At 40.4% G+C, this 22,674-nt stretch overlaps 1 protein-coding gene across 3 annotated transcripts in view; it reads right to left on the bottom strand.

Annotated features, from left to right (window-relative positions):
* ACSL3 (acyl-CoA synthetase long chain family member 3) overlaps positions 1 to 22,674 on the bottom strand; it is a 79,514-nt gene extending 56,840 nt beyond the window's left edge. The window contains exons 1-2 of one of the 3 annotated variants that reach the window (XM_006170399.3): positions 22,631 to 22,674; positions 1 to 51 (exon numbers count right to left, since the gene is read on the bottom strand). The exon at positions 1 to 51 is cut by the window's left edge and continues 5 nt beyond it. The gene's annotated coding sequence lies outside the window, so the exon portion shown is untranslated. Of the gene's footprint in view, positions 52 to 21,890; positions 21,943 to 22,422; positions 22,553 to 22,630 lie in introns of those variants that run through there. The other 2 variants (XM_006170398.3, XM_006170400.3) reach the window with 2 other exon arrangements.

The raw sequence follows: 22,674 nt of genomic DNA, 5'->3' as shown, positions 1-22,674 counted from the left end.
GACAATGGCAAAAGGTACTAGTGCCTTAAGATACAGCCTCTGTGTCAATACCTGTTAAACAAACACACAAGAAGACATCTATTACTATTCATAGTCTAGTTAATCAGACACAAATAAGAACCTTTTTTTGGAGCTATTTTAGTTCTAAACCACCTAAGAAATTTTCTGTTAAGTTTTTTTATTCTGTACCACACTAGCCAACAACATTTTATCTTACCAGCATTTTCAAAAAAGTTTAGTATATATACTATAAACTATTAAAACGGCTAAAAATAGGGGCTGGATGGTGGTACAGCTGTAAAATGCAATGATCTGCAAGACTGATCCACATGGGAGAGTTCCAGGGTTTGTCCCTACAGACCTCCCTGAGTATGCCAGACACAGGTGTGTGCTCATGTTCCACGGCAGGCTGTGGCTGGACCAAGCATGGCATTGAGACCCCGTTGGGAGATTTATTTCCCTCCCTTCCATCTTCACTCATGTTTTTTTTTTTTTTTAAATAATTATTTTTATTTCACTTTATTTATTTTAATTTGACTAGAGAGGGAGAGAGAGGAAGTAAGAAGCAAGCTACCAGGTCCAGGACTTGAATCGTGGTCAGCTACATGGGAGTCCAGTGCCCTTAACCACCAAACCACCTGCCAGTCCCACTCCTCATCTTTCTTACTCACAAGATGAAATAGGCTTCTTAAAATTATAATACACACACACACACACACATATATACACACACACACATATATATGTGTATATATATAATATATATAAAAATAAAAAGAATGGCTAAAATTCAAAACATTAACAATACCAAATGCTGGCAAGGACATAGAGCAACAGGAACTTTCATTCGTTGCTGATAGGAATGCAAAATAGTACCTCCACGTCAGAAGAAAATTTGGCAGAGTCTTATAAAACTAAACATACTCTTGACAAAAGATCCAGCAATCATGCTCTTTGATGTTCAACTCCGAGTTGGAAACATGTCCATGGAAAACATGTCCATGAAACAACATGCACAAGAAAGTTTACAGCAGCATTATTCATAATGGCTGAAACTTGCCAAGTAACCAAGATGTCCTTCAGTACGTGAATGGGTAAATAAACTGTGGTATAACCGGACAATAGAATATGATTCAGTGTTAAAAAGAAATGAGCTATCAAGCCATGAAAGAACATGGAACCTATTTATTAAATGAAAGGAGATAATCTGAATCGCTACACACTGTTTGGTTCCAACTATCAATATCTGATATTCTGGAAAAGGCAAAACTTACATAGAAAGTAAAAAGATCAGTGATTTCCAGGGGTTGTAAAATAGAAAGAGATAAACAGGCAGAGCGCTGAGGGCTTTTAGAACAGTAAAATGATTCTGTACAATACTACACTAGTTATTAAATGTCATTATACATCTTTTAAAGACATAAAATACAAGACAGTAAGAGTGAACCCAAATGTAAGCTACCGACTGTGGTTGATAATATGTCAATACAGGCTCATCAGCAGTAACAAATGTTCCACTCTGGTAAGGGAATGTGAACACAGGCTATGCCTGTGTGGGACAGGGGTATATGAGAAATCTGTACTTTCCTCTCAATTTTAATATAGCCCAAACCAATAAAAATCAGAAAACTAAAATCTATTTTTAAAAAATAAATCTAAAGCTCAAAAACTACATTATTAAAATAAAGACTGAGGGGACCAGCAGTTAGCGTTATGGCTATGTCGCTGAACTCCCGTGTAGCCGACCACGGTTTGAGTCCCAGACCTGGTGGCTTAAACTCACACCAGGGACATGTGTGTGCGTGCCCAAGATCCCAAGAGGAGAATGGAGGAGAAGGGACTGCAACGTGGCCATCCACCCTGGAGGAGGGGGGGTTAGTTTTTGCTTTCTGTCTCTCTGTCTCTCTCTTTCTGGGGAGCACACGTGCCCTATAGCAAAAACCTCTCCAAAAACAAAAAATAAAGACTGAGTTAACTATGAGATTTAGAGTAATAATTGTTAAGATGTATATATACATAATGACTTTTTTTTTTTAAGTTTTACTATAGGTTGCATGTGCTCACTGGAGACATAGAAAGAGAGAGAGAAGGAATGTGAGAAATCACCACCCAATGGTGTGGTCACACCACAATCCCTTCTCCCATATTCTTCTCTTGAGATTTGAGGAACACATGCACACAAGCCCTGTGTGTTTGCAAGTCGTCAGGTCGGGGACTCCAACCATGAAGCCGGCCCTGTGGAATCCAGTACCTTAATAACCACACCACTGGCTGCCACCCCCACCCCCATAACATACTATTTATAAAACACTCACACTGTATCTCAGTGATGTTCTCAATCACCTATGAAATGGGCTGGCTATCGTTATATAGTCATATTAAAAAATATGTTAACAGGGCCAGCAGGTGGCATGATGGTTGGGATGCTGTACTCCCATATGGCTGATCACGGTTCAGGTACCAAACCTGACGGCTTGCTTTAGCACTGCTTCTCTCTCTCTCTCTCTCTCTCTCTGGTCAAATTGTTTTTATAAAAATTATATATGAATATGTATATATACAGACATACAGAGAATAATAATTATAAATAAAATAATTTATATACACACATATAAACATCAGCCTAAATACAGAGCTAGTAGGTACAGCTAAAAGCTAAGTATTTTAAAACAACTCAGTATACCATGGCCTCATTACCAATTTCCTCACTCCATGCAAGGCAACCCAGACAGTTTGGGGGTTTTGTTTGCTTTAGTTTTAGTTTTGCTATAGGGTGTGTGCACTCACCAGAGACACTGAGAGAGAGACAAAATGGGAAAGTAAGAATCTACCCAAAGGGAATGACCACACTACAAACCCTTCAACTCCATTCTCCTGAAGATCTTGGGGATGCACACACACACACCCAGTATGATTTTCAAATCGCCAGGTCAAGGACTTGAACCACACAGTTGGCCATATGGGATCCAGCACCTTAACTTCCACATCACCTGCTGGCCCAAGACAGATTTTATAACCAGACATCTAAGTTCAAAAACCCTGCTGATTCTTCTATTTACTTATTTATTTATTTTAAAGAGAAATTCTTGCTATAGGATACGTGCGCTTGCAGGAGAGACACAGAGGCAGAGAAAAAAATAGAGAAATCACCCCCTAGGGGGGTGGCCACAACTCAATCCCTTCTCCTCCAATCTCTTCTCTGGATTTTAGGCACACATGACATGTGCCCGGCAGAGTTTTTAAGCCACTAGGTCTGGGACTCAAACAACAGTCGACTACTACAAGAGAGTCGAGCGGTGTAACCATTACACCATCCGTTGGTTCCCCTGCTGATTCTTAATAAATATGACACCAGACAAGTTTATCTAGCCATCTATTGATGGGAGAAAAAAATCTTATAAACTCCTTTCTTGTGCCAATTTCCTCATACATAAATAAGAATGCACCACCATATATAACCAATTCGTACCCATATAACTTATTCATATAAATAAAATAGGCAAATAACAATAAGAAAGCAGGCCATGTATATTAGAAAATTTGCACGAAAAAAAGCCACATGCTCATTAACTATGAAAAAATGGTAAATCTTATATAAATGAAATACAAATTAAAATTATACCATTCCCCCCACCAGACTCGTTTTTAATGAAGTGGGGGTGGGGAGGAAAGTGTTGGCAAGGTTATAGGAAACAGGACTGGCAGCAGCAAATGTAAATTCCTATGACCCAGCAAATCCCTTTTAGGAAATCTGCCCTGGAGAAACTCTGGCACAAGTGCACACTTACTTTACCACACTTTGTCTTGTTAATTAAATGGTCCAATGTGACAGCTCCTACTATTAATTGGTCCTCAATAAGAATCTCTTCAACAAACACTCACTAAATGCCTATTCAGCTCCAGACCCAATGCTTCTCATCCCAAAAATGAAACAACAGTATACAAAAAGTTCTTAGTCCAGTGGTAGAGCCTGGCAAGACAAACTGTTTTAAAAAATGTTTAAACATGGCAAAAACTACTGGAGAAGTACACAGACCGTAGTAAGAAAACAGGCAGGCTGGGTGCCAGCTTAACCAGGTGCTGACCCACATGGCTGTCCCCAGGTAGCTTTATCACTTTCTCTCTTTCTGTTTCACTTTCTCTCCTCTCTCTGGTGAGCTCATGTGTCTTGTGGCAAATTTAAAAATAACAATAATAACAAATAAAATGTAATAAATAATTCTTAAAAAAAAAGAAAGAAAGAAAGAAAGGAAGAAAGGAAGGAAGAAAGAAGACAGGCTGGGCTGGCAGATGGTGTGGAAGTTAAGATGGTTGGATCTCACATGGCCAACTGTGCCATTCAAGTACTGCACCTGGTGGCTTGAAAAATATGCCAGGTGAGTGTGCATGTGTACCCAAAAGAGGAGTGCATACTGTGACGTGGCCATCTGTGGACCAAGGGGTATGATTTCTTGCTTTCCCTCTCCTAAAGCACATGCCTATAGTAAAAACAAAAAACACAAAACACAAAAACCACCACCACAAGAAAACAGAGTTAGGTAAATTCAGTTCTCTGTCAGGAGAGGGAAGAGAAGGTAAAGGAGGTCACTATAAGCCAAGTTATGCTAACGTTCTTGTACAAGTAGAAAATAACTACAGGTAGTAATAACAATATTTGCAAAGGCATTAAACTACACAATAAGAAAAAGGAAAATTACAGGAAATTATTTGTATGTAGTAGGTTGGATAAAAGACCTCAGCGAGTATCAGGCACTAATCCTTGTACCTTATTTGGGAAAAGAACCTTTGCAGGTAGGATTAAATTAAAGACCTGTGATATAAAGATGATTATTTTTTGGACCACAAAGGCCATCCTGTCTTCACAAGAGAGGCAGAAAGAGATGGGACACACAGAGAAGAGAAGATAAAAATGGCACAGAGAGATCTTCAGATGTGAGTCTGACTAGACAGATACAGGAACACCAGGACAACCAGAAGCTTGAAGAGGCAAGGACCGATTCTTCTCTAGAGACTTCAAGGGGAAAGAAGCTCTGCTGGCATCTTTAATTCCTTCCCCTTTTAATACTCATTCAAATGTGTAGTGTCCAGTAACTGTAAGAGAAAAACTTCTGTTGTTCTTATGTCACCAAATTTGTGGTGATTTGTTGCAGCAGCCCTAGGAAACGAACAGTGCCTCAGTGCCATTGCAAATGTATGCTGTGCTATGTGATTGGGACGTTACCCAGAACCCAGAAAAGTCAGCTAATTTTTATGCAAAAGAATGACATAATCATATCTCTGCTCTATAATGTTAAAACTGGTGCCAGGTTGAGAACACGTGGTGGAAAAAGAAATTACAAATAGGAAAAACATTTTAGAACTAAAAATACAGAAGACCAAGTTCTGGATCACCAGCTATTTGAGAAAAACCATCATTATAAAAATAAAGGCAAAAACACACAGAAAGTAAGGAGCTGGTACCTCTTTAGAAAGACAATGTAGAAAATGGGGAATTCCCAGAGATCAAGAGAGACTACTAATGGGACCAGCAGATGATGTAATGGCTACGTCACTGGACTCCTACGTATTCAACTGTGGTTCGAGTCCCAGACTCAGTGGCTTCAATTCATACCGGGTGCATGTGTGTGCATGCCCAAGATTCCGAGAGGAAAGTGGACGAGAAGGGACTGCAGTGTGGCCATCCTCCTTGGGGGATGATTTCTCACTTTCTGTCTCTCTATCATCTTTCTGGTGAGCACACACACCCTTATAGCAAAAAACTCTCACAAAAAAAAAGAGAGAGAGAGGCTATTATTAATATAACTGGAAAGAGGAGGAGCAGATCCCTGAAATAACCAACCTAGTAATACTCCCTCTCCCACAGCTCCCATGTTCCCTAAAAAGAAAAAGGACTTGTTATGGATTCTAAAACAATTTTGGTGATGTCAACCATGGCTTACACAGCCCACTCGGCCTGTGACTCTGCTGAAGAGGGAAGCACTGGTCTGTTTGAACCACGTGATGTTCTTCATATCCACTCTGCCCCAGCAGATTATGGCAAATGTGGGTACTCAAGGGTATCCAGAAGTCTATGACCAATGGGGCTGTTATCAAAAATATGAAAATATTCAATCATATTCTTTTCTCCAGAACCAGAAATTAGGATACGGAATTAAAGGGAGATGAAAGAAACTACAAGAACTGCCAAGGTAAATTCATCATTCAAGATTTAGTTTAAGCCTCTATATGAAGTCTTCTTGTTCCCACAGATGAGCTGAAATACTCCTGACAGGCAGGAACAAGCATGGAAGGAAGACTCTCTAGGGGCCAAAGGTAGCTGGAACACAAGAAATATGGAAAAGGCTTGAAATAAAAATATTGTGGGTAACATAAGATTCTTTTTTTAAGATGTTTGCCATAGGGCACATACTCTTGCTGAAAAGACACAGAAAGTGAGAAATCACCCCCAAGAAGAGATGGCCGTGCCACAATCCCTTCTCTTCCATTCTTCTCTCAGGATTTTGGGTGCATAAGCACATAGACCCAGCATGTTTTTCAAACTGGGTCTGGGACTCGAACCACAGAGTCAGTCATGGGGAATGTAACGCCTTAACATCATACCACCTACTGGCCCCAAAATGAGATCATTTTTAAGTAAAAGTGCTTGGCCAAATTTGTTTTTCTGGAATGATTACTAGAGTTGGGCCAGCAGGTGTCATGATGGTTCAGACACTAATCCCGCTTGGCTGACTGCATGGTTCAAGTCCTGGACTTGGTGACCTAAAAACATGCCAGAATTCCAAGAGGAAAATGGAGAAGGTCATCCCCTCTGGTGGGTGATTTCTCATCCCCCCCATCTGTCTCTCTCTCTGGTGAATACACACATCCTACAGCAAAAAATCTAGGAGAAAAAATTTTTTTAAATTAAAACAAAAAGAATGATTAATTGAGTCAACACAGAAAACAGGGCTGGCCCACAGCCTGGTGGTTAGGAGAGCTGGATTCGCCATGGCTGACAACAGTTCAAATCCTAGAACCAGCAGCTTTTTTAAAAAACATGCTGGGCACCTATGTGTGAGTGCCCAAAATCCTGACAGGATGGAGAAATGGACAAGGGATTATGGTGTGACTAGTTCCATCCATGGAGTGCTTTCTACTTTTCCCTTCTCTGTCTCTGTCTGGTGAGTACACATATCATTTGGAAAAAGAAGAAAAGAAATTAGAACTTGGTCTCCAGACCCAGTAGATTTTAGAGTCATCACTAACTCTTTTCAAAGACTATGGAATCCCTCATTATATTCTGTTTAAACATACAAAAAAATTAAGGACACACTAGAAGAACCAGCAAGAAAGGTAAAGAAGCCAAAGGTAAATGTGCAGGTTGATGAGGGTGCGGTCAGGAGTGCCAAAGTCTACAGGGAAGGCAACAAGTGGCAATGACACGACAGTACAGCAGCAAGTAGGTGGCCTGGTCTGAAACAAGCCATAGCTTTCTCAACTTCTTTGCCACATCGTTCTTTAAGTGACTTTAGTATATAATATTTGACAAGCTAGCTATTCAAGTACACATTTATTAATAAGGTTTTGGAACTGGTATTTCTGATGTGAGATTGTGGCTTTCCAAAGTTTTCTGGTGATTTGCTCAAATCTTTCAATTCAATGTAATCAAACATTTCACATCCATTATTGTCTTAGGTGGCAAGGATGCGGAAATTGATTCAACTCAACAAGTAAGAGTGACTCCTATATGCAGGGCACTGGGTGTGCGGTAGTAAATAAAACAAATATCCTTGTCCTCACAGAGCTTCGTAGTAGAGAGATATTAAACAAATCTGTCTCTTAAAAGAGAACATGTTCTTGGACTTACCTGAAAAAGACAAAAAATACAATTATTTCATAAAGCTATTTGAAACTAGTAACAAGAAATAAAAAGTAATTAACTGGGGACCAGCAGGTGGCGTGGTGGTTAAGGCGCTGGACACTCCCACATGGACAACTATGGTTCGAGTTCCAGATCTGGCGGTTTGCTTTCCCACTTTCCCTCTGCTCGCTCGCTCTCTCTTTCTCTGTCTCTCTCTCTGGTAAAATTAAAATAAATGAATGAGTAAATAAAACTGAATAAATAATTCTTAAAAAAAAAAAAAAGTAATTAATCTGGAGCCAGCAGTAGCATGGTAGTTAATATCCAAGACCGTGATTCAAGTCCCGGACCTGGCAGCTTGCTTGTTTTCTCTCTCTCTCTCTCTCTCTCTCTATATATATATATATATATATATTCCCGCCTCCCCACCCCTTGTGAGTGTGTATGCCCTATAGCAAAAATTTAAATAATAAATAAAATTCAATAGACAATTCTAAAAAAAAAAAAAAACCCTAACCAACTATAGTTAACGAGCCTCTCCTCTGGCATCATATAATTTATTATTATTACCTTAAGCATACATACAGTTCCCAATTATCTTTTGATAAATTATCTATATATCAAAGGCAATTCCTTAAAACTGGTTCACATTTCTAGATAGCATCCTATTCCAATTTCTACCATGCAACCTCCTAACATATGAGACTGCATAAGAATATTTGGCAAAAGACTTTCACCAACTCAAATTATTACACCTATCAGTATTCTATGTCCACTATTTTCCAAACAAACTTGCAGAGATTAGCTCCCTAAATCCAATACCCTTCCATTCATTTCCCAAAACCACTAACCCAAACTTTTCAACCCCACCCCAAATTCAATACTTTACTAAAGGTGCACCCAAACTAATAAGCTTCCAACTAAGGACATATCTTTCATCCTAAACTCTAAATTGTAAGTCTCTATAAAAGCCCCCCCTTTTGTAAAATTTAGTGGCATCCCAAATGGGTACACTTTTAATACTGTGTACCGTACTATGCTCCAGTATACAGTAAATATTGTAAATCATGCACAAAACACAGAGATTTTTAAAAAGAGAGAATTTCTTCCATTTTCTCCCAGCACCCTAGTGACAGTTTGCATGCACACCATGTACCCCACAAAAATATCATTCCTATCTTAAAGAAATTGAAGCTGAGAGGTTAAATAATTTGCTCTGGTCACAAAAACGGGTGAGGTAGAGCCAGATGGGATTCCAGCAACAGTGTGATCTCAATGCTCAAGTTCCCCATCATTCCTCTCTATCACTCCAATCTTGGGGTGCTGTGAGCACCCTCTCTGACCTCTACACCTCACCCTTAGCTAGCCACTACCTCCCACAAAACTCCCACCTCAAGATATTATTGGACAGAACAGCTATTTCTTTTATGTCTCAGAAAGGGATATACAAACTGAACATTCATTTCTAAGGAAAGTCTATGTAGTTTCAGCAGGCAGTTTACATGTCCGGGCCTCATTTCAGAGTAAAGGATGAATATAAAATTTTAGAATTTAACACACTAGGAATAAGGGAAGTTGTAATACAATAAGAAAACAATTTACAGAAATATCAACTGTGAGCATGTAAAAAGGAACACTTTGAGTACTATGGTCCATGTGGCATAATTTCAATTTCGATTAATTTGAGAATGTAAATTGTTTACATTAAAATTAAGTACTAAGATTCTGGTTCATTCTGGTTTCTCATGGAAGTAATATAATCTTGCGTTACCACAGAAAGAATTTAAATGCTCTCCCCTCTCCCAACCCCTCAAACAGCAGGTATAAAGTCCAGATTAAGTCAGCCTTCAACAGGAAGAGAAAGAATCTGATGGTTTAATGTTATGGCAAGAAAGCCAACATCAAGGTCCAGGATAACGTTTGCTGCAATTTCAATAAAAGAAAGAAACTTGCGTGATTGAAAAATAACTTTTCATAATTTTAGCCAAAATGATACTGAATATTCTATAATAAGAAACACACAAAAATTGTTAGATAAATAGGAAATCATTTTAGAACTAAGATTAATAGCTAAAAGCATGACGAGGGTCTATATAGAAGTCAGTATAGGTACTAATTTAAAAACAAATGCCAGGGCCAGCAGGTGGCATGGTGGTTAAAGGCACTGGACTCCCACGTGGCCAACCAAGGTTCAAGTCACGGACCTGGTGGCTGGCTTTTTCACTCCCCCCACCCCCCACTCTCTCTCACTCTGTCCCTCTCTGGTCAAATTAAAATAAATAAATGAAGTTAAATAAAAAATAATTCTTTAAAAAAATGCCAACACAGATTTTTTTTTATTTATTCAAGATACTGCATGTGCAATGTGTATGGGGAGAAGGGGGAAATACCCTTCAAAGGGCTCTGCCAGGCCACAAACCCCTTCTCTCAGCTACCAGGATCAGAGGTTAAGTACACAGCATGGGCCTGGGTGTTCTCGAGCCAACCAAACCAGGATCTCAAACTCTGGTCAGCAGGTTGCTCCCTGCTCCACAATCCTGTATGCTACTGGCTAAGCCACAGTGATTGGACCCCAACAGAGCTTTTTCTCACTAAAATAAGTCTCTGAATGTACTCTGCCTTACAACTTCAATACTAAAAAGCTCCAATTTATGTAAAAACGACCCTGAGACTTGACTCTCAAGGAGCTTTCCATCTCGACTCTTAATTAATTAACATTTTTCATCCCACGGAAAATCACAAATCTGACTTTTAAAATTGCCCTCTAATCAGTTTAAAATAATATCTTAAGTACAGAATCTGAAGTACGATGTCTTAAATTCAAATTCAAAACAATTTATGTGGCGGCAGGTGGCAGGGTATTTAAGGGCACTGGATTCCCACACAGCCCACTACTGTTCCAGTCCCGGACCTGGCAGCTTGCTTTCTCACTTTCCCTTTCTCTTTCTGTCTCTGTCTGGTCACATTAACGAGAAATAATAACAAATGGAATTAAGTAAAATAAATAATTATTTTTTAAAAACGTTTTCTCAAAATAATTTCTCAAATACGAAACTCCAAACCTGGATTACCATAAAGCAGTCCCATTCCACCAGTTCATTCACTACAACTCTCTGACTTCATCTAAACCACATATCCCTTGATTCCTCGGGTCCTTCCCTGTTTATTAGGTTCCCTAGGCCTGATTCTTACTGTTTATCACTGCAGCCTAGTCTCTCCTCCCCCCATCTCAAATTCTCAACTCCTCTAGCCCCATGTCCCACCACTAACATGGTGTCACTGGGATCCTCAGGCCTGCCTCGTTCTTGCATCTGGTTGGGTCTTTTTCCATTTCCTCAGTGAGTTCTTTTCTAACAATCTTTTCAAATCCTTCAGCAAACTATATCCAGTGAACAAAATTATTGCTTACTATTTGAATCAGGCCTAGATTAAAACTGGTTCGGTCAAAATAAATACTCAAGTTGCTAAGAAATCTTTTTTTAAATTATACTAAGAATGATTAATATGATCAACATCTTTCTCCTGCTTTTCAATACATAAATGTTAGAGTGCAAGTATGTTACAAAGACACTCTCATTAACAGCCAGAGGGGACAAAAATAAGTATAACTTCTCTGGAAAACAATTTTGAATTTTTACTGTAAGACTAAGTTGTTCATACTTTTTGACCCAAAAACTCCACTTTTATAAGTCTTCAATGAAAAGAATTTTCTTGAGAACTTCCATAATGATTATTTATAATGGGGGAGGAGCAATGAGCAAATATCCAGTAATTGGGAAATGGCCAAATACATTACAGTATGTAAACACACTATTATACAATCACGGAACAGTATTTTCGCAGAACATTTAATAACATGGGAACTGTTCATTATATAATAAGAAAAATTAGTTTAAGTATTAAATATACAATATATTTTCACTTTTGTTAACATACATACACATTGAGACTAAAAGCACCAAAATGCCAGCATTGGCTCTGAAATGTAGACTTAGTGGTTTTTGTTTTTTTGGTTTTTTTTTTTTTGGAGAGGTTTTCGCTATAGGGCGCGTACACTCGCCAGACAGACAGAGAGAGACATAGAGACAGAAAGCAAGAAATCACCCCCCAGGGGAGATGGTCATGCAGCAATCCCTTCTCCTCCATTCTCCTCTCGGGATCTTGGGCACGCACGCACATGTGCCCGGCGCTGAGTTCTAAGCCACCAGGCCCGGGACGCGAACCGCGGTTGACTACGTAGGAGTACAGCGACACAGCCATTACACTAACTGCTGGTTCCCGTGGTTATTTTTATTTTTAACTCGGTATGTGTGCAATACCAAAACAAATAAATTATTAAAGATATATCATCATAGTTTTTGAAGATGCTTTAATATTACTAAAAATAATTTGGGCAAATTCTAACATTCCTAATCATACAATTCAAATCACAAAATGAAAAATGTAATTGTTTCCAGGCTAGCAGGTAGCATAGTGGTTAAGGTGCTAGATCCCACATGGCTGCCTCTGGCTCGAGTCCTGGATCCGGCAGCTTGAAAATCACACAGGGTGTACATGTGCCCAAGATCCTGAGAGGAGAATGGAAGAGAAGAGACTGTGGAACAGTCATCCCCCCTGGATGTGATTTCTCGTTTTCCCCTCTCACTGTCTCTGTCTCTCTCCAACAAGCACACGTGCCCAATAGCAAAAAGTCTTTAACACTTTCCATATTTTGTAATAATAAAATTTAAACTACTTTCTCTAGTAACTGAAGATCAAAGCAGCACACTGACTTGATACAGAGATTACTAGCTAGCTGCACAGCCAGCATCCAAGTTACCTCATCTCACTCTACTCTCGTTGAATGACTGAAGAGCAAAAAGGGCTTTATTTCACTCCTGTCCTATGTATGCTGTACGTGGCCCATTTCCCTTCCCTTCCCATCAGCTTCATTGCAGAGGACCACTGCGCAAACTCCTGCCCCTCTAGCCTTCTAGTGGAATTTCCACCTGACCCCAGACTGCTTCAAGCCTCTACCTAGAAAACTGCCTACTGGCCCCAACCACCTCCATCCATACAACAAATCCCCTTCACCTGGATTATTTCAATGCCACTGCCTCAGAAAAGCCTGGTTCAATAGTCTAGACAGTCAGGTTCTCCACTCTCAGCATCTCAAACTCTGCCTTCACAACAATTATTGCAGCTGGAATGAAATAATTACATTTAAAACTGCTTAATATCCATCTTGCCATTCTGTGTGCCAGGGCAGGAGTATATCTATCTTGTTCATCATCCTACCCTGGACCCTACTGGCATAGCACCTGATGCGAACATCCATAAGACAGACAGATGGGGCATCCAGAAGATGGATGGATGGACAGAGGGGCAAATAAATTACAGATGTTAAGAACCATGATTTAGGGGTCCAGCAGGTGGCATGGTGGTTAAGGCACTGGACACTCCCACATGGCCAACCATGGTTCGAATACCAGACCTGGTGGCTTGCTTTCTTACGTTCTCTCTCTCTCTCTCTCTCTCTCTCTCTCTCTGTGTGTGTGTGTGTGTGTGTGTGTGTGTGTATCTCTGGTCAAACTAAAATAAATGAATGAATAAATAAAATTAAATAAAAAAATTTTTTTAAAAGAACCATCATGATTTAAATAAACTTCATTTAAATAAACTTTCCTAAGACATTTAAGTTTCTTTTTTTTTTTTTTGAGAGGTTTTTGCTATAGGAGGCGTGCGCTCACCAGACAGACAGAGACAGAGATATAGAAAGCAAGAAATCACCCCCCAGAGGGGATGGCCACGCCGCAATTCCTTCTCCTCCATTCTCCTCTCAGGATCTTGGGCACGCACGCACACACGCCCAGCGTTGAGTTTAAGCCACCGGGTCCAGGACGCAAACTGCGGTAAACTACATGGGAGTCCAGCGACATAGCCATTACGCTAACTGCTGGTCCCGACATTTAAGTTTCTTTCCGTCAAAATTATGTAACTTTCAGGGTTGCCCCATGGCCTACTGGCTAAAAAAAGTAAGATCTAGGGGAGCCAGCAGGTGGTGTAGCAGTTAAGGCACTGGACTCCTACATGGCCGACCACGGTTCGAGTTCTGGATCTGGCAACTTAAAACTCACACCAGGTGCATGTACATGCGTGGCCAAAGTCCGCAGAGGTAAAAGAGCAAAAATAAGAAAAATGGAGAAGAGACTACAGGGAATGATTTCTTACTTTCTGTCTCCTAGTCTCTTTGGTAAGCACATGCACCCATAGCAAAAAAAAGTCTCAAAAAAAAGAAAGAAAGAATTCAACATGATCTACCATGGCTCAAGTGAGGATCTGGAGGCTTGAAAATATGCCATACATCCATACATGTATGCATGTGTACTCAAAATCCCCACAGGAAGGAGAAATGGAAGAGGGGACTGTGGTGTGGCCATGCCCACAGAGGGGTGTGCTCACTCTCTCTCTCTCCCTCCCTCTCTCTCTCTCTCTCTCTCCCTCTCCCTCTCCCTCCCCCCCAGCACATGTACCCTCTAGCAATTAAAAAAAAAAAATGTAACTTTCTTAGTATTATCTATTTTATAAATTTAGGCACAACTGTAACTTTTTTCTGTAGAGTTATATCTTGTTTAATGGTAAATATTATGTTCACTAAAATCAAGGAGGAAATACCACAAGAGCAGCAGAATTACTTACTGTCAGTGACCCCCTGGAGAAGTAAAAGCAGAGCAGCAAAAAGTAACATTCCACATCTTTGATCTCAAAGAAACAAGATCCTTATCATTAGAAAACTAATTTTTGCTTTAAAAATAAACAAGCAAAAGAAAAATAGACTGTTACTATCCTGTAACACTCACTGAATTTGCTCCCTGCCCCATTTTGGCCACCACGTCTGTCCTGGCCCCAGGACCAATGCTGTGGAGACACTTTGTGTGGCCATCAGGCCCTTGATGGGGAGCTCCTGAGTATTCGCTATTCTACAGCTCTATGACCTGACCTCTCCCTGCAGTCACTGCATTTTCTCTACTCCCACCCAGAAGCTGCCTGCCGAGAGGGGATCCAGCCAGGATGGATATCCCGCATTTGTGGGACCCAGTCGGTGTCTTTCTTTCTTACGTTCTCTCTCTCTCTCTCTCTCTCTCTCTCTCTCTCTCTGTGTGTGTGTGTGTGTGTGTGTGTGTGTGTATCTCTGGTCAAACTAAAATAAATGAATGAATAAATAAAATTAAATAAAAAAATTTTTTTAAAAGAACCATCATGATTTAAATAAACTTCATTTAAATAAACTTTCCTAAGACATTTAAGTTTCTTTTTTTTTTTTTTGAGAGGTTTTTGCTATAGGAGGCGTGCGCTCACCAGACAGACAGAGACAGAGATATAGAAAGCAAGAAATCACCCCCCAGAGGGGATGGCCACGCCGCAATTCCTTCTCCTCCATTCTCCTCTCAGGATCTTGGGCACGCACGCACACACGCCCAGCGTTGAGTTTAAGCCACCGGGTCCAGGACGCAAACTGCGGTAAACTACATGGGAGTCCAGCGACATAGCCATTACGCTAACTGCTGGTCCCGACATTTAAGTTTCTTTCCGTCAAAATTATGTAACTTTCAGGGTTGCCCCATGGCCTACTGGCTAAAAAAAGTAAGATCTAGGGGAGCCAGCAGGTGGTGTAGCAGTTAAGGCACTGGACTCCTACATGGCCGACCACGGTTCGAGTTCTGGATCTGGCAACTTAAAACTCACACCAGGTGCATGTACATGCGTGGCCAAAGTCCGCAGAGGTAAAAGAGCAAAAATAAGAAAAATGGAGAAGAGACTACAGGGAATGATTTCTTACTTTCTGTCTCCTAGTCTCTTTGGTAAGCACATGCACCCATAGCAAAAAAAAGTCTCAAAAAAAAGAAAGAAAGAATTCAACATGATCTACCATGGCTCAAGTGAGGATCTGGAGGCTTGAAAATATGCCATACATCCATACATGTATGCATGTGTACTCAAAATCCCCACAGGAAGGAGAAATGGAAGAGGGGACTGTGGTGTGGCCATGCCCACAGAGGGGTGTGCTCACTCTCTCTCTCCCTCTCTCTCTCTCTCTCTCCCTCTCCCTCTCCCTCCCCCCCAGCACATGTACCCTCTAGCAATTAAAAAAAAAAAAATGTAACTTTCTTAGTATTATCTATTTTATAAATTTAGGCACAACTGTAACTTTTTTCTGTAGAGTTATATCTTGTTTAATGGTAAATATTATGTTCACTAAAATCAAGGAGGAAATACCACAAGAGCAGCAGAATTACTTACTGGCAGTGACCCCCTGGAGAAGTAAAAGCAGAGCAGCAAAAAGTAACATTCCACATCTTTGATCTCAAAGAAACAAGATCCTTATCATTAGAAAACTAATTTTTGCTTTAAAAATAAACAAGCAAAAGAAAAATAGACTGTTACTATCCTGTAACACTCACTGAATTTGCTCCCTGCCCCATTTTGGCCACCACGTCTGTCCTGGCCCCAGGACCAATGCTGTGGAGACACTTTGTGTGGCCATCAGGCCCTTGATGGGGAGCTCCTGAGTATTCGCTATTCTACAGCTCTATGACCTGACCTCTCCCTGCAGTCACTGCATTTTCTCTACTCCCACCCAGAAGCTGCCTGCCGAGAGGGGATCCAGCCAGGATGGATATCCCGCATTTGTGGGACCCAGTCGAGTGACAATTACTGCATATGTCTTTCACTGACTTCTATCACATTCTCCACAGCTCTAAATCCAGAAATGTGCCACTCTTTTCCACTCCCCATCTAACCATCACCTACCCAGATGACCCCTCTTCTAGCTTCCGGCCAGGAGATTCTGGACATCACACTTTACATTTTTTAAAATAGTAAATTTCTAAAAAGTGAATTTTCCTTTTCACCTCAATGAACAGTACTCTTCTACCATCACTCTACCTTTCACCTTTCCCGGGGTAGACAGGAAGCTGAATCCCCCCATTTTCTAGAACTCTGCTCAAACTATTCCGTAAAGCTCCCTCTCCTTTATCCTCCCGGCGTGAGTTTAAGCCACTGGGTCCGGGACTCAACCGCAGTCAACTACGTGGCAGTCCAGCGACATAGTGACAATTACTGCATATGTCTTTCACTGACTTCTATCACATTCTCCACAGCTCTAAATCCAGAAATGTGCCACTCTTTTCCACTCCCCATCTAACCATCACCTACCCAGATGACCCCTCTTCTAGCTTCCGGCCAGGAGATTCTGGACATCACACTTTACATTTTTTAAAATAGTAAATTTCTAAAAAGTGAATTTTCCTTTTCACCTCAATGAACAGTACTCTTCTACCATCACTCTACCTTTCACCTTTCCCGGGGTAGACAGGAAGCTGAATCCCCCCATTTTCTAGAACTCTGCTCAAACTATTCCGTAAAGCTCCCTCTCCTTTATCCTCCCGGCGTGAGTTTAAGCCACTGGGTCCGGGACTCAACCGCAGTCAACTACGTGGCAGTCCAGCGACATAGCCATTACGCTAACTGCTGGTCCCGGGAAAGGAGATTTTTGAAAGAAAAAGAAAAGAAAAAAAAAGAAGTGACAGTAATTTTGTTTTTTGGTTTTTTAGCAAGAAAGTATTATTATAGACAGGAATCTGAGGTCCAGTAAGACTAAATGTCCTGAACAAAGTCACACCACTAATCACAACTGCAGGGCTACGAAAAAATGAGGCTGGCCCCTCAGGGCTCTGACTTGCAGCCCAGCCTGCCTCTCCTCCAGGGTCAGCTGCTTAGTATTCCTTCCTCTTCCTAGACCCTTCAAGTCATTCAACAGCCACTTTCTGAGTTGAATCAATACATGAGTTTCTGCAAGGCCAGCTCCTTGCTTCCCCAGAAGATATGGTTTATCCTCACAGCTTCTGTAGTCCTCCTAAGCAGATGATGACTCAATTTTATCCGTCGATCCTGCTCTTCAAGCTCATCGATCCTGCACATACAACCTGAGTATGTAGTCCTATCTCAAACTCAAGTTTTTCTTCAAATCCAAGTCTTATTTTTGTTCAGCCGACCCTTCCCTGGCTACTCTGGCCACACACGACGTCTCTACCCTCTGTACTCCTCAGTTAACATTTACCATCTTGTTTGTACCTTCATATACCACTTGGCCTTGAGGAATAAGGATTCCTAGCCCCCTTTGAATAAGTACGCTTATATTTATATAATGGCTTGCCAATATGCTGGATTTGCTGCCACAAAACTACTTCCAAAGGACATAGAAAGGAAGGAGGAGGAAGACAGAAAGAGGAGAGAAAACAGGAAAAAAGGAAATTAAGAGAACACAGGGAGGAAGGGAGAGAAAGGAAGCAACTACCAGGACAGTCAACTGTGTGCTCTAAACTATCAGTGTCTCCCTGAGTTCTCATACAAATTTAAATCTTTGTAAAGCTAACTGACATGCAAAGCTAAGGAAGGTTAAGAAACTAGTTCAAATTTATGTGTAAGTACTAGACATATGGACAGCAACAGTTCCTTCTTTACTCAACACAAGGCTGATGATAACAGAGTAATTTATCCATAAAGACCACATGGATCATTACTTGGATCATGTTATAAAAGGTATTTAAAACAGCACATTTCTATTAGTAATTCAAGTGAGAAGTACATTACGTCATAGTGTATATGACATAGTACACTGTCAACCTATTAGAAACCTATGTTGTGTGTGTACTTCCAAGAAAATTAAGTGCAAGATAAATCCTAAATTATGCATATTAAAATACACCAAAATCTATTGACAGTTAATGTCCCTCAACTCACAGTTTTCTACCATTTACAATGGCTCTTTCCAGTCTCCATTAACAAGAGGCTGTAATACACTAGACATTTCTTTGAGGTATATTTGTAAGTGAAGACTGCTGCTGCAAAAGAGAAGGCAGTAATAAAAAGAAGAAAATATTGCACACTCTAATAAAAACACTGAATGACTATATGCCAGACATTTATCTCATTTAAATCTTCATAACAACCTACAGGTATTTTCTATTATTATCTCTATTTTAAACAAGAAACTGAGCTACAGAGAAATCATAATAAGCTGTCCAAGTTTGCACAGCCAATATGGTAAGTCACAATTAACTCCAAGCAATCTGAACTCCAAGTCCATGTTCCTACCTATCAAACTGTGATGAAGAGAGGTGCCAATTTCAGAGGGAAATACTCAGTGGAAATAAGGACTAAATCAAAAGTACATTAACAAAGAAACATTTCCCAAGAGAAAGAGTATGTATGAATTCTCCCTAGAGTCATTTGTAGAATTAGAAGTGAAATAATACTAGATATGTATCTACAAAATGTCTACAAAAAGAAAATAAAAAAACAAAGAAATAAAACAAGTTAATTAAAATAAAGTTTACTATAAAGAACCTTAGGCCCAGCCACTGTGGGGCTGTGATACTGTAGTGACCTCGAAATGGCCAACCTACTACAGGTTCATGTACCTGGCTTGGCCTGAAACACACCAAGCCCACACACACTGGTACGTGGGGTTCTGAGGAGCTGGAGGGATGGGGGAAGGGAGTCATGGCATGACAAGACCCTTGACAGGGTGAGGGTGTCCTGTGTGTCTCTTTCCTTAGTGTATTTGCACTCTATCATTAAAAAAGTTAAAATTAGGGACCAACAGTAAGCGTAATGGCTATGTCACTAGACTCCCATGTAGTCAACTGCGGTTCGTGTCCCGGACCCGGTTGCTTAAAACTCATGCCAAGCGCATGTGCATGCGTGCCCAAGATCCTGAGAAGAGAATGGAGGAGAAGGGATTGTGGTATGGTCATTCCCCCTGGGGGGTGATTTCTCACTTTCTGTCTCTCTGTCTCTCTCTATCTGGCGAGAACACGCGCCCTATAGCAAAAACCTCTCCAAAAAAAAAAAAGTTAAAATTAAAAAAAAAAGTTCTGGGACCAGCAAATGGCATAATGGTTACACTGCTAGACTCCCACAGTCAACCACAGTTCAAGTCTCAGGCCCTGTGGCTTAAAACTCAGGCTGGCCATGTGTGCATGCATGCCCAAAATCCAAGTGAAGAATGGAGGAGAAGGGATTGCCATGTGGTAAGCCCGTTGGGGGGTGATTCCTCGCTTTCTGTCTCTCTGGTGAGCACACACATAATAGTAAAAATCTCTCTTAAAAAAAAAAAAAAGTCTTAAGAGGAAAAGTATCCACTGTAAGTACAGAAGAAGGCTGAAATAAAAATGTAAAGAAAGAAAAAGGAGTACAGGGTAACTAGTGTCAAAAGTGGAACTAGATACATTCAAGACTATTAATGGGATTAATATTTGTAATTTTTAAAAAGGCAAACACCTGAAGGTCTACCAACAGAGCAAAGGGAAAATCTTGGGTCGTCAGAAAAGTTATGACACATGTTTGCATAGAAAACAGAAAAAAAGTCATGAGTTTCCCAACAACCTAGTAAGTGTGGTACAGCCCTTAAATATTATACTCCAACACAGTAAAAATAAATGCACTACGTGAGCATGTATCCACATTGATGAAATTCACCTGATGAAGTGATACTGAATGAGAGAAAAAAGTATGCTGCACAAGAATACACATAGTACCATCTATATAAAGTTTAAGAATATATGAAACATTACCATACTCTATTTAAGTATACGCAGGTGTAGTAAAACTATAAATACACAGGAGGGACCAGTTGAGAGTGTGATGGTTAAGGCAGCTGGATCCACATAAAAGTGCACGGTTCGAGTCCTAGACCCAGCAGTGTGAGAAACACGCTGTGCGTGTGTGCATGGATGCCCAAAATCCCAAGAGGAGAGTGGAGAGGGACTACGGATTGGCCATCCTCTCTAGGGGAGTGCTTTCTCACTTTCTCTTTCCTCTCCCCCAGTGAGTTCATGTGCCCTATACCAAATTAAAGAAAGAAAAAAATGGAAATACACACAAATAATAAACACTAAATTCAGAGCAGTGGTTAACTGGAATATTTAGGGGAAAGGAGTGGGATTCTTTACCTGATTAAATGTTATGAAAAAAATGTTTAGACATACAGAAATCACATCTACATTTTATTGAAAGAGAGAAAAGAAATTGGAATTAGATTATGGCATCCAAAATTGCTGTGTATTCCTGATCCAAAAACAGAAATCTAAATGCAATGATAATGATAACGTTTCCTATAAAGAAACGTTAATGGTATCCTGAAGTATTTATGGATTATGCAAGAAAAAAATTCAAGTTAATTCTCTCAATTTAGTTTGTTATTCCTTACGTTTTCACCCCTGTATAAACCAGGGGCTTCATCTGGAACAGTAATTATGTGTAATTAAAATAAACACTGTTCCTATGTGTCATGAGAACCCCTTCAAAGGCTAACACAAACTTTACACCACACCGTCACCCCAGAGAAGTGGTACAGCACCAGGGTCTAGATTAAGAACAAGGGCTCTGGTCCCAAGCTGCCTGGAATAAGCTACGGTACATACTTGGGCAAGTCACTTGTGCTTTCCTGTGGGCTGTTTTCTCAAATGTAAAATAAGAATGATACAATAACACAAAACTGGGAAGAAAGCTAAAACAGCGAATAAGCACATAAAGATGTTAGCTCTTACTCTTATTCCAAAGACCACAGGTTGGGGGGAGGAGGTGGGCAGGCTTTATATCAGAAAACTACAATTAAATTCAGTTACTTTCTGCAAAAAATAGGAGACAGAGAATTTGGCCAAGAAACAGAGAGAAAAATGGGCAGCTTTTTATCTCTGGGTAATCAAAAGTTAGAACAATAAGGTAAGCCTTTTTTCTAACAATACTCTTTGATACTACTGTAACAATGTATACACACTTGTGTATATACATAAAACCCAGGGTCAAAGTTCAAGGTAAAATATTCTATTTCTCTGACTCCCTTGTCCACCTGACAGAACCTGCAATTCACCTTGGAAAACCTGGTTCAGCTATCACCTCCTCTGGAAGTTCCTTTTTTCTCTCCTCTACTCTATGCCTGCTCTGCATTTTTTCTGAATTCCCTAGCAGCCTCCACTGGTGCAGATTACAACATACTTAAACATACCTGCTCATGTGCTGTCTTCCATTACACCACAGCGTAATGTTTGTTCATACGCTTCCTTCCTCTCATCATCTACGAGCTCTGTGAGAGCAGAAACCATCTCTTGAGCAGCCCCATGGGCCTAGTGGTGCTGGGACCTGATCCCACCTGGCTAACTTTGCTTGGAAAGAATCCTGACCCCAGTAGCTCAAGAAACACGCCAGGCACATGTGTGTGCATGCCCAAAATCCTGGCAAAAGGGAGAAATAGAAAAAAAGAAATTTGCCATGACCATGCCCCATTGGAGGATGCTTTTTCCTCCCTCATTCTGTCTCTAGTGAGCTTACGCATCCTCTGGCAATTAAAAAAAAAAGAAAGAAAAGAAAAGAAAAAGAAACAAACTATCTCTTAATCATGTCCAAATTCCCACTATCTTGCAAGATAGACACTACATAAATAAAAGAATGAATCAATGCCCCTGTAATCATTACAGCAAATACCTTCACAAACAAGTAGCATTATATTTGGAGATGACTTATCCAAAAGGTTTAAATACCTTTAATTCCCAATAAAAATTAGCAGAGTGTGAGAACCAACAGGTGCTGTGATAGGTAAGGCGCTGGGTTCCCACATAGCCAACCAGAGTTTGAGTCCCAGACCCAGGGCTTGAAAAATCACTTCGGGCGCGTGTGCATGCATGCCCTAAATCCTGAGAGGAGAATGGAGGAAAAGGAATTACGGCGTGGCCACAAGTGATTTCTTACTTTCCTCCTCTCTTTGGACAGCACACATGCCCTCTGTCAAAACC

This window comes from Tupaia chinensis, unplaced genomic scaffold (genome assembly GCF_000334495.1).
Source record: "Tupaia chinensis unplaced genomic scaffold, TupChi_1.0 Scaffold148296_1, whole genome shotgun sequence".
In the NCBI taxonomy this organism is placed as follows: Eukaryota; Metazoa; Chordata; class Mammalia; order Scandentia; family Tupaiidae; genus Tupaia; species Tupaia belangeri.
Note: the sequence above shows the minus strand (reverse complement) of the source record. Positions and strands in the feature narration are given on the sequence as shown.